Consider the following 13,011-nt stretch of genomic DNA (forward strand, 5'->3'; position numbering starts at 1 on the left):
AATCGCGGAGTAGCGCACTCCCCTCACCCTGGGAAGAGACGAGACCTATCCACCACAGGAAGTCAATCTGGGAGTAGACCCGATGGGCATGAGAAAAAAAAACCTCCTTATCCCTTGGAACTTAATCTTTATTAGTGTCACAAGTAGGCTTACATTAACACGACAATGAATTTACTTTGAAAAGCCCCCAGTCGCCACACTCTGGCACCGGTTCAAATACAGAGGGAGAATTCAGAATGCCCAATTCACCAAACAAGCACATCTTTCAGGACTTGTTGGAGGAAACCGGAGCACCCAAGGAAACCAACACAGACACGGGGAGAACGTGCAAACTACGCACAGACAAGTGACCCAAGCCGGGATTCGAACCTGGGACCCTAGTGTTGTGAAGCAACAGTGCTACCGTGCCGCTTGGGTTTGCCGCCGCCATCAGTTCCATGAACACCAACAACTCCTTTGCCACCCCTGATGGACTCCGATACTTGGGACTCAACCTATCCAATCTAGGATCCAAAACACAATTGAAGCCCCCCCAAAATTAACTGATGGGAATCAAGATCTGGGATAGATGCAGCACCTTATGAATGAATGCTGGTCATCCCAATTCCGTACATGCACATTGACCAACACCACCGATGTGCCCACCAATGACCCACTGATACAATGAGCCTATCAGTAAGTACAGAGTTATCAAGCTCTGACTGTTGCCGACAGATACCGGCCTGTAGGAGCCCCCATTAGTCAGGGTCCTGTGCCTAGGCATGGTGTGTTTCATTGTAAATCGGCCTCTGGGTAGCATGCACCTATCCTTGCCCAACCACCAGTATCTACAGAACAAGATGTGTTTAACTAGGCATGTCAAAAAGATTTGCCTTTGGTGTCTATAATTCCCTGGGTAGGCAGTCATGATGTTATGCAATTGTCTTAAACCTCTCAGGCAGAAAAGATTCACAATTTCATAGTAATCAGGATGGTCACTCTATTGAACTTATTTGTACTGGAACCTTTCAAGTTAGAGCTCAAACTCAGGGACTAGTTAAATAGATCAAAATGTTCTTTCCTTCTTGCACAGCCTTATATTCCCATGTAACAGCTCAGGATTTATGGCAATATCTCATTCAACAGCGCACAAAAGTAAAAAACAGGTCACAGATGCCTTGTTTACAAGGGGAAACTCCTTCATTAATTTCCCTTTGGAAAGCAGCCAGCAGCACAGAGAGACACAATATTTCTTTCTGTGTGACAAGTTCATTATTATTATTGACAGCATGCATGTGATCCTACAGACCCTCAATCCAAATCCCCTGTTCCTTCTGAACAGAAGGACATTTTATTCTATTAATAGACAGCTGGTTTGCAACCCTATTTTCAAAAAATATACTTGTGAATGCCTACAATACTGGCAGCACTCCCACTGCTTTCATTTTACATTGAGCTATGGTGTAACAATTATTTCAAGAGTTATTAAATCCAGTTGGATGGTTCTTCAGAGTCCAGGCTATTCTTTTTTGGCCTTCACCCTCTTGGGATGGTCAGAATCAAGAGCTACATGATATAAAAAGCACATGTCACCAGAAAATGGTGGAATTCACAACTGGAACGCTGACTTAAAGGAATCTTGTGAAGGCCACAGGGGTCTCAGTTGCTGGCTGATCACTTTTCAGGAAGGCAGGTTGCATCTTGTACAGCTCAGGGGCCTCACGTGCCACCGACGAGCCTGCCTTCAAGATCAAGGACCCCAGAAGAGGAAGTCCCACCTGCTGCGAGCTGCCAGCAAATCAGAGGCTAGCAGTTCTTCTGCACTCAGTAGTGCCACCAGACAGATGGTGGCTGCTGTGGTATGACACCCACCCAAGGGCCCAAATCGAGGAGAGACACAAGCAAAAGTGAACGATAACCCCAGAATCGGCCTAATAATTCATTAAAGAGCATAAACTGGGGAAGAACTGATCTTTATGGGGAGATGGAGGAGCCGGCACTTTGAAGTACAGAAGATAAGGGGAGAGTGGGGAGGTGGAAGATGCTGGTGATGGAGGTGGGGGGGGGGGGGGGGGGGGTTCTTGTCCTCCTAGCAGGAGGGTTCTTGTTGGCCGGTTATGTGCAGCAGGGCTGACAGGTTTGTAAGGTGTCAGCCAGCCCCCCCGCTCCTGCTGCCTGTGCCGGTATTTTTCCTTTTTTTTTTCCCAGAGGCAGGCGACCTATGGTTTGGGATGTGTCTTTGTTTGGGTGGGGGAATGGGAGGTCCACGGGGAGCTTGCTTCACAGACCAATGAGGAGAGTGTGCTGGTGTTAGTAGGAGGAGCCGTCAGGCAGGAGTTGCCATGCTGGCAGGCAATGCTGGTGAATGGAAGCGAGGTGGGAGAGATGTCCACGAGAGATTGGCGAGGGGGGGGGGGGGGGAAGGAGATTTGATGCGGCAGGGTTGGAGAAGAAGCGTGGTCAGGAGCGGAGAAGGGGGCCATCTTGGATGGGCAGGGTATCGGGCAAAATTGGAGAGGGTAAAGCCAAAAGAGGAAGATGTTGGACAGTAGAGAGGAATGGAGGTGTAGGCTTCCCAAGGCTTATAATGTGGAATGTGCGAGGGCTCAATGGGCCGGTATAGAGATCTCGGTTTGTCGTGCATCTCAGGAGTTTGAAGGCTGGGGTGATCATTTTGCAGGAGATGCACCTCCATGTGAAGGACCAGGTCAGGTTGAGAAAGGGATGGATGGGTCAGGTATTCCACTTGGGGTTTAATTCGAAGTTGCGGGGGGTAGCCATTTTGTTAAGCAGAAAGACCGGGTTTGAGAGTGCGAAGTAAGTGAGGGACCCGCGTGGGAGATACGTGGTGGTGAGTGGGGTTTGGGGGGACGCTGGTGGTGTTGGTGAATGTAAACACACCGAATTGGGACGATGTGGGGTTTGTGAGGCGGCTACAGGCAGCGATCCCGGATCTGGCCATACATCAGTTGATTATGGGAGGAGACTTTAATTGTGTACAGGAGCTGAAGGTGGACAGGTCGAACCCCAGGTCAATGGGAAGGCTGCGGATAGCAAAAGAGCTTGGAGGATTCATGGAAAGGATGGACATGGTGACCCTTGGCGTTTAATGAAGCTAGGGGAGAGGGAGTACTCCTTCCTCTCGCATGTATATAAGGTATACTCCAGAATTGACTTTTTTGTAGTGAGCCGGGAGGGGTGGAGGGGGCAAGGTACGCGGGGATGGTAATTTTGGACCATGCACCCCATTGGTTGGAGGTTCGGCTTAGAGGCCAGGATGGATGCTAGATTTGGGGTTGCTAGCAGATAGAGGGTTCCGTGATAAGGTGTGGTCGGTGATTAAGGACTATGTGGAGTTGAACCAAAATGGGGAGGTGTTGGTGGCCACATTCTGGGAAGCACTGAAGGTGGTGGTTCGGGGGGATATTATCATGTCAGCGGCATTGCCGCTGGTGCCAAGGAGATATACAGAGAGCCCAGTTGTACAGTCCACAATGAATGTGTGGAACCAGCTGACGAGGCATTTTAGGATAGAGGGTGTGCCGGTGTGTGACAACAACATATCTGAGCCGGGGGGAGGATGGTTTTGTATAGGAAGTGAGAGAGGTGGGGCTCGTGAGGGCGAGAGATTGGTAATGAGAGGTTCGCAACCATAGAGGAGCTGAGGGAGAGGGTAGAGCTCATGAGAGGAAGTGAATTTAGATATTTACAGGTGAGGGACTTTGCATGGAAGGTGTGGAAAGGGTTCCCCAAGCTGCCGAAGTATGCCCTATTGGAATGGTTGCTGCTTCCAGTCGTGGAAGGGGAGAGCAGTATTGGGGACATATATGGATATGGTTGGGAGAGCAGGGGAGTGAGCAGGTGGTGAAAGTTAAGGAGAAGTGGGAGGGGGAGCTGTGAGGAGAGATAAATTGGAGAGTGCAGAGTGAGGCACTATGCAGGGTGAACACAACCTCCTTGAGGACCCTCGAAGATGAGCCTGATATGGGGGACCTGTTTGTGGATGGGAAGTTCGCGAGCCTGGGTGACCTGGAGGAGAAGTATGGGCTCCCCCCAGGGAACACCTTTAGGTGTCTACAGGTAAGGGCATTTGCCAAGCGGCAAGTGGTGGAATTCCCGCTGCTGCTGCCATGCACGGTATAGGAGAGGGTGCTCTCGGGGGTGTGGGTTGGAGAGGGGAAGATCTCGGCAACATACCAGGTGATGCAGGAGGAGGACTCGGATGGAGGAGCTGAAAGGTAAGTGGGAGGAGGAGTTGGGGGAGGAGATTGAGGAGGGGATGTGGGCAGATGCCCTTGGGAGGGTGAACTCTTCCTCTTTGTGCGCGAGGCTCAGCCTCATACAGTTTAAGGTGCTGCACAGGGCACACATGACCGGGACAAGGATGAGCTGTTTTTATGGGGGTGAGGACACGTGTGTTAGGTGCTCGGGGAGCCCAGCAAACCACACCCATATGTTCCGGGTATGCCCAGCGCTGGAGGAATTTTGGAAGGGCGTAGCGAGGACGGTGTCGAGGGTGGTAGGATCCAGGGTCAAATCGGGTTGGGGGCTCGCAATATTTGGGGTTGCAGGGAAGCCGGGAGTGCAGGAGGCAAAAGAGGCCGGTATTCTGGCATTTGCGCCCCTGGTAGCCCGGCGAAGGATTCTTCTTCAGTGGAACGATGCGCGGCCCCCAAGGGTGGAATCCTGGATCAACGTTATGGCCGGGTTTATTAAATTGGAGAGGGTGAAATTTGCCTTAAGGGGATCTGAGGGGGTGTATATGTTTGCTATGTGTTAATTCGGGGTGTTAATATATTATTCATGTATAGGGGTTTTGTTTTGTTTTGTATTTAATTCTATTGGATTCCTTTTACATTTTGTTGTTGATATTTTGTGAAAACTTGAATAAAAATTATTTAAAAAAATAAAAAATGATGAGCCTGATATAGTTTAATGTGGTACATAGGATGCATATGACTCAGGAGAGGATGAGTGGGTTATTCCAGGGAGTGGTAGACAAATGCAAAAGGTATGGATGGGGGCCAACAAACCACGCACGTAAGTCCTGGGACGGTGAGAAGTTGGAGAGATACTGGACGGGAGTGTTTGCGACATTAACAAAGATCGTGGGGGAGGAGTTTGGGCCAGACCATATGGTGCCGATCTTCGGGATATCGGAACAGGCGGAGCTGATGGAGGGGAGGAAGGCCTATGATGTGGCCTCTGCCTCTCTGATTGCCCGGTGAAAAATCTTATTGGAATGGCGGGCGGCAACACCGCCAGCGGTAGGGCCTGGCTAGGAGACTTATCGAACTTCCTCCATTTGAGAAAATCAAGTGTGAACTAAGGGGTTCAGCAGAGGACTTTGAAACAAGGTGGGGGCTGCTCGCGGCCATGTTCAAGGAGCTGCTCGTTGTGAGAGGGGGTGTAAATGGGAAAAAACTTGCACAAGCTGTAAAATTGTGAGACGGGGAGCATGTATCCCAGATTATTTATATTTTGTAACTGTTTGAATATGTTTGGAATAAAATACTTATTAAAAAAGCATAGGTGAGCAATGGCGGGAGGGTAGGTCGCGGCGAGGGGGACAATGTTGAGGGGGTCAGAAGGAATGGTAGGGGTGTGGCTTTCAGTAGACCCTAACCCCCCCTTCCCGATGACAGGTCCCTCAAAAGTGCCTTTGAATGAGGGAACACTCCCCAATCGGAAGCCCGCAAGTAAACACATCTGGATTTCTTTGTCATCCTTCCCGCATGGTGGGTCCCCCATCTGCCGGTGGTTTAATAACAGCTGTGGTGGGATGAGGGCCTTAAATCCGAATTAATTGCCTCTATTGGCATCCAGGCAAGAAAGCTCTTCAAAGCTTTCCCACCAATGACTGAATCAAGGTGGAAATGAGAAGATGATAGGGTCCCCATCTCCAACCCACTCATCTAATTAAATGTCTCCCCACCACCAAATTCGACAAGACCGAGGGCAAAATATTCTGCCCAAGAATTCTGAAGGGAAGGACATTGCCCTATAGCCCCAGGATTCAAATCCAAGTGTAACCTGTTGCACACTATCACATTTTCACCATACAAAGGGACATGGCCGGTGTCATGCGAGTGTCCCTTTAAGAAAGGTTTGGTCTTACCACATGACTTGTAGCACGGCTTCAGTGATGTTATTTGTGGGTGGAGCTGGGCTGTAGTCGTCAGATGAGAGAGGTTTTAGGTTTTTGAGTTTCAGTTTTGGTTTGTTGCTTTGGACTGCAGAAGAGAAGCAGTGTTTCCCTGTTTTCATTTTAAAAGCTGTTCCAGTGAACTGACAGCACATTGGGTGTGGAAACTGCTTTAGTAACTTTGAAGACAGAGTTGCTTTCCGGAAGGAGTTTTGAATCTGCTGATTGGAGGCTGGATCTCAGGGAAAGGACCAGTCCCATTCAAGTGAGATTACAGTGCGCTGGGCCACGCTATTGAAAGGGGTTTTGGTTTATTGGATTTTGTATTGAATTGGAACAGCTACTAAAGGGGATTTATTAAGCGGTATATACATAGCTTACTGGAGCTGTTGTGTGTTTTTTCATGTTTGCACTTGAGAACAAATTCTTGATAAGTGTTTCATATGTTAACTACATTCTTATAATAAACATTGTTTTGATAAAAGCGCCCAGGAAGTCTGACGAATCACACCTAAAGTGAAGGTGCGTGCTCACCTAGCCAAATTCAACATAAAAGTTATCGGTCAGGTGAGCTTCATAATATATTTTGTAGTTTCTAAACGCTGGCCCATACGAACTGGAACAGATGAAGAGGAATTGAAACCACAAATAATGTCAGAAGAGGATGCACTGGCAGATTCTCAAGCTATTCCTTATGAACCCCAGTTACATGTAGGAAGAGTCTTAACATAGGTCTCTTCAATTCAACCTTTCACTTAAATGCATGTTCTATGCAAGGCAGAAAGAATCTTCCAACATTTTCACAGTAATGTGGACCATAAACTTTCCCAATTATCTCTGCAGATATATTACTCTCTCCTCATGAACTCAGAACAGAGACAAAATAAAATGTGTGCCTAACCCAAGGGTTCCTCTTCATAAAACATGCAGCATATCTCTACTGCTATCTAACCTAGTGCTTTTTAAATGCATCCCCAATTAAAGAAAAAGTGTAACTGCTGAATGTTTACACATGGTTTTCAGAATGAAGCTGGTCCAGTATCTCCTTGAGGCAGGTCACAAGATGATCCTTCAGTGACAGATATTATATCTAAAATTCTGAAAAAATTACAACTCGGTTGAATAAAGTGGCATAATGGAATGGCTGTGATGTCACACATGTAACTCCATCATACACGTTAACTCCTGCCACTGCCTTTCTGCTGGCCAGTTCCTCAGCATATCAAGCAATCTGTCAGACTACTGTACAGGAATGATAAAAGTGTACAAGTTGTGAAGCGCAACTCCAGTCTTTTTCAAACTTCTTATTCGGGGACCCATTTTTACCAACTGGCCAACCTTCGGGACCCACGCCGGCCGACCTTTGCGACCCACGCCGGCCGACTTTCATGACCCACCATTTTCTCTTACGTTTAATCCAAGAGGCGAGCCTGCTTGGTCCTCACTATCTCACTCCAATCAGGTTCACAGGAGGAGAGCTATATGTGCATATCGGGTGCAGGATTCAGCCGGTTCTTTTGTGCAGTCTTCATCTTGGTGAGGACGGAAAATCCAACCTCGCACATGTAGGTCGTTGTGAAGGGCAAAAGCAACAAAATGCTTGTTTTACTCAGCTCTGGATACTCCTCAGAGACTCTACTCCAGGATGCTGACAGCCTCATTGACTTGTGCTGTGTTTTTAATGTGTTGTTACAGCTCAGGCGCAGAAGCTGTTTCTTCATTTGGAGTCAGCTGCAAGTTAACAACTGATTTGGGGGTTTCAAACTCAAAGGGACTTTTCACCCACCTCTTCTCTCTCAAAATCTGAAACTTCACCTCTGGAAAGTAGCGAACAAAATTGTTGATCAGCGCAGCCAGATGCAACTGATAAGACTTGCCAGTCCATTTACAGTTTCTTCGATGTGTCGAAGCAGTGTGGGAAACGTGTAGTAATTTTGGCTTTGCACTTACAATTGCCAAACTTTCAAAGTCTTTTGGAAAGCTTCGATTTCTTCACAGTGCCGAAAGCAATCATCATCCTTCCCTTGCAATTTGAGGTTCAGTTCATTTAGAATTAAAAAGATGTCTGCAAGGTAAGACATGGTTAGCATCCAAGTTTCATTAGCAAACAAATCAGCCAGAGAGGACAATTTCTCGAGGAGGAAAGCGTGGATTTCGTACCTCAGTTCATAAACTTGAGTAGCACCCGACCCCTTGACAGCCAATGTACTTCGGTAGGGAACAATAAATGTGTGTGCTCAGCCCCCATATTGGAACAGAGCGTTTAATGAAACTCACAACATTCACAATTCCTTTCAACACCACATCAAGATCGGATGGAATTCCTATCGATGCTAGTGCCTCACGGTGAATTAAACAGTGATTCCAACTGCCTCCTTAATCTTTACTATAACTCCGCTGTTTTTTCCAGTCATGTTGGTTGCTCCATCACTTGTGATTCCTCTGTAATGAACCCAGTCAAGTCCGCACTTTCCACCACAAAACTATTCAATGCTTCAAAAATCTCTGCGCCAGTCATGTGGATTGGTAAAGTCTGGTAGCACAGCAAATCTTCAACAAATTCATTGTGCCAAACATACCTAATGTAAACTAGCAAGGTTGTACAATCTAAAACTTCTCTACTTTCATCCAGTTGTATTGAAAACTCCTGCGCTGATTCTCCTGCGCTGATTTTAAACGAGAAATAAGCTGAGCTTCTAAATTCTCAACAATATCCCAAATTTGGTGAGCCACTGTGTTATCACTAAGTGGGATGCATTTCACTTTTTCAACAACCCTCTCATCTATGACCGTATGAACTATATCTAATGCTGCAGGGAGAATTAATCTCTCTGCTACAGTGTGGGGCATTTTCTCTTTAGCTACACGGTAAGCTACCATGTAAGAGGCTAATTGTACTTTGTCGTTCAATTTAACATTTCTGCTGAGGACTTCAGCTGCCGATTCAAGTTCTCGTTGCATCCTTTGAAAACAATCAAGAGGTTTGGTCTCGAAACTGCCATGCTTAGTCTTCAAATGCCTTTAAAGTTTTGAGGGTTTTAAACTTTCATTTGCCTGCATATAACACAGTGACCTTGCATCCTTATTTGCATTGGCACAATTAATAAATCCATACCTTACAGAATTGTCTTTATACTGCTTTGTGCCTGATTTCAGTTTCTTCTCAATGGGCTGCTCTCCAGAGGCCCTGGAACTCACACCAGCACTGCTTTGTCCTGTTGTGGGCCCTCCTGAATGGCTCACAATGGCACTGCTTTGTCCTGCTGTGGATTCTCCTGAAAAAGCTTACACCACCACTGCTTTGTCCTGCTGTGGATTCTCCTGAGCCACTCTCTCCAGCAGGTTTAGTTGTGAGAGCCTGGCCTGTTTGTGTCTCTGGCCCTCTCTTCCTTATAACAAATGATTCTTTTTAAATTTTACTTGTTTGCGGTTGACAAAATGGAGGAATCGCAATCGCGCCCAAAGCACGAGACGTCAGCATTCGGGACGTGTGAACGTGCTTTCTGCCTCGCTTCAGGCAGGAAGATTACAATGAATTTTTAACAAATCTTCTCCTGCGTCAGCCTGCTGACATCAGGAGGACGTGGTGCTTCTTGTTGGGTTCTGTGCATGCACAACGATGAGCGGGCATGCATGCGTAGTGCGCCCGCATTTTAAAATCTGGTTGCGGCCATCGTTTTCAAAGCTACTAGCAGCTGGCATTGTTAAAAGCCGGCTGCTGCGGCTGTTGCGTGTGACTTCATGCGATCGGGAACGCCGCATGACCCTCCCGATACCCGTCCGCAACCCACCTGCGGGTCACGACCCCCACTTTGAAAATGCCTGTCCTATTTCATTCTCAATCCAATCCTTTGCATGGTGCAACTGGACAAGAGAGGTGCGGAATATTGAAGTTCAACATACCAATAGCCCCAGTCAAAACATTAATTTTTGATGGTCAAAAAAAACCCCACCATAGATCTTGCATCAGTATCTATACAATGAAATGAGAAATGGACTAGTGACAATACAAATGGACCAGAGTTGTTTCACTGCAGGTCAGCACTGGTACAATTGGTAGCAGTCACGTCTCTTGAGTCAGTAGGTTGTGGATTCAAGTCTGGGACTTGAACACAAAATGAAAACTGTCACACCAGTGTCATGTGAGAGTGCATTTAAGAAATGGGTGTTTATAAATGGGTGTGTATATAAATGTCTGTAGTGAGAGTACCTTTAAGAAATGTGTTTATTACTGCAGTGATGTCAGAGAGTGGGTGGAGTTTGGCTGTCTGTCAGCTTTTAACTTTTGTTTTAGGCTGTTTGCTGCAGGGCGTGTTTTAGTTTCGTTTTCAGAGCTGGATAGCTGCAGTCACAGCCTGAAGCTGCATTAGAGTCGCTCGCTGTAATCTAAAGACTCTAAATCGATCCTGGTGATTTAAAACTAATAACAGTAGTGACTTTAACCTGATGTGCTTCTGGTAAAAGCTGTTTTAAGTCTTATGGATGTTAAAGAGAAAGCTTAAAGGATTACTTAGTGTTGTATTCTTTGGAGGTTGTATTTGAATTAATGGTTAAGATGTTCACTATGTTTTAAAAAGGTTAACTTGAGTTTATAGAATAAACATTGTTTTGCTTTAAAAAATACTTTTCCATTTCTGCTGTACCACACCTGTAGAGTGGGCCGTGTGCTCCCCATACCACTATCTAGTAAAATTTGTGCGTCAGATAAACTCTATGATACACTTTGGGGTTCTCTAAACCCTGACCATAACAAATTGGGGGCTCAAGGGGGATAAAAGTCTATCTATTGGATTGGCTTAGTCAACTTAAAGACAGTGAGGGGTGAGCACAGAATTTACAGTGCAGAAGGAGGCTATTCGGCCCATCGAGCCTGCACCGGCTCTTGGAAAGAGCACCCTACCCAAGGTCAACACTCCGACCCTATCCCCATAACCCAGTAACCCCACCCAACACTAAGGGCAATTTTGGACACTAAGAGCAATTTATCATGGCCAATCCACCTAACCTGCACATCTTTGGACTGTGGGAGGAAACCGGAGCACCTGGAGGAAACCCACGCACACACGGGGAGGATGTGCAGACTCCACACAGACAGTGACCCAAGCTGGAATCAAACCTTGGACCCTGGAGATGTGAAGCAATTGTGCTATCCACAATGCTACCGTGCTGCCCGTAGTGTGGTTGCTTTTCAGGTGTGGTATTTTAGTTTAAGTAGGGAGTGTGTTGTGGACAATGGCTCCTTCAGAGGCTCTGAAGTTTTTCGGGGTGGAGACGGTCACACGTAGTACCTTACGGACAGAGACTAAAAGCAGACTGTTAGATTTGGCAAAAACATTGCAGTTAACATTACCTGACAAAATGCGAAAAGGTGAGGTAATTATGGCAGTGGCTAAGCATTTAAAGATGCCCGAGATACAGTTTAACTCATTGGAAAAAGCAAAAATTCAGTTACAAATTAAACAAATTGAACATGAGAAATAATTAAAGCGGCTTAAATATGAAAGAGAGAGAGGGGAAAAAGGAGAAAGAGAGAGGAAAAAGAGAGAGAAGAAAGGAAAACAGAAATAGCCCTAGCAGAACAAAAATAAAGAAAAAGGGAGGTACAGATCAGGGAAAAAGATAGAGAGAGAGAATTTGAACTTCAGAAAATTGCAATGAAACATGACAGTCAGTTAAAATTGGCAGACGTAAAGGGAAACGTACAGTTGGTGGATAGTGATGAGGATAGTGAGAAAGAGCATCAACGTCGAAGGCTTGGTGGGAATCTATTTAAATATGTCCAAGCATTGCCAAGGTTTGACGAGAAGGAGGTAAAGCCTTTTTCATTTCATTTGAGAAGGTTGCTAAACAAATGAAATGGCCACAGGACATGTGGGTATTACTGATTCAAACAAAGCTGGTAGGTAGGGCTAGTGGCGTATTTGCATCACTACTGGAGGTGGTATCTGGGACATATGAGAAGGTGAAAAAATCCATCTTAGGTGCATATGAACTAGTGCCTGAAGCCTACAGACAAAGGTTCAGAAATTTAAGGAAAGAATTTGGTCAAACATACATGGAGTTTAAAAGGCTCAAACAGAGTAATTTTGATAGGTGGATGAGGGCTTTGAAAATAGACCAAACGTATGAAGCTCTCAGAGAAATTATACTTTTGGAGGAGTTTAAAAATTCAATTTCTGATGTAGTGAGAACTCATGTGGAAGAGTAGAGGGATAAAACTGCGAGATTAGCAGCAGAAATGGCAGATGATTATTAATTAGTTCATAAATCAAAGCTTGGTTTCCGGTATCGGTTTCAGCCTGTGAGGGATAGAAACTGGGGACATGAGAAATACTCAAGTGGTAAAGATAAAGGTGATCTGATGGGAGATAATGAGAGTGTACCTCAGATTTAAAAAGAAATCCAGGAGGGTGGACAAGAAATTAAAAGTTTCAAATGTTTTCACTGTAATAAACTAGGCCACATAAAGTCAGTGTTGGTGGTTGAAGAAAAGCACTGGGAAGGCTCATGTGGTAAAACAGGATAAGACAGTGGGGTTTGTTAAAGTGGTAAAGGAAAGCCCAAGTGAAGCGAAGGAGGTGCAAACGTTTGTTCAGCCTGATCAAGAAGTGATTGATAAGAAGGTGCCAGATCTCTTTAAAGAATTTACTTGTGTAGGTAAAGTTTACTCATCTGTATCAGGAGGAGCAGGTAAAGAAGTCACAATTTTAAGAGATACGGGAGCTAGTCAATCTTTAATGGTAATAGATGAGGAGTTATGTAGTTTGGGAAGAATGTTGCCAGAAAAGGTGGTGGAATTCGGGGTGAGAGGAGTAGTGTTCAATTATATAAGGTAAGGTTGGAACGTCCAGTGAAGAGTGGTGAAGTGTTAGGAGGAGTAATAGAGA

At 45.8% G+C, this 13,011-nt stretch overlaps 1 protein-coding gene across 2 annotated transcripts in view; it reads right to left on the bottom strand.

The window, feature by feature from the left end:
* The window catches only part of LOC140391693 (protocadherin Fat 3-like), a 1,133,162-nt gene that overhangs the window by 1,008,773 nt on the left and 111,378 nt on the right, over positions 1 to 13,011 (bottom strand). The gene's annotated exons all lie outside the window — the stretch shown is intronic.

This window comes from Scyliorhinus torazame, chromosome 15 (assembly GCF_047496885.1).
Source record: "Scyliorhinus torazame isolate Kashiwa2021f chromosome 15, sScyTor2.1, whole genome shotgun sequence".
Taxonomy (NCBI): domain Eukaryota; kingdom Metazoa; phylum Chordata; class Chondrichthyes; order Carcharhiniformes; family Scyliorhinidae; genus Scyliorhinus; species Scyliorhinus torazame.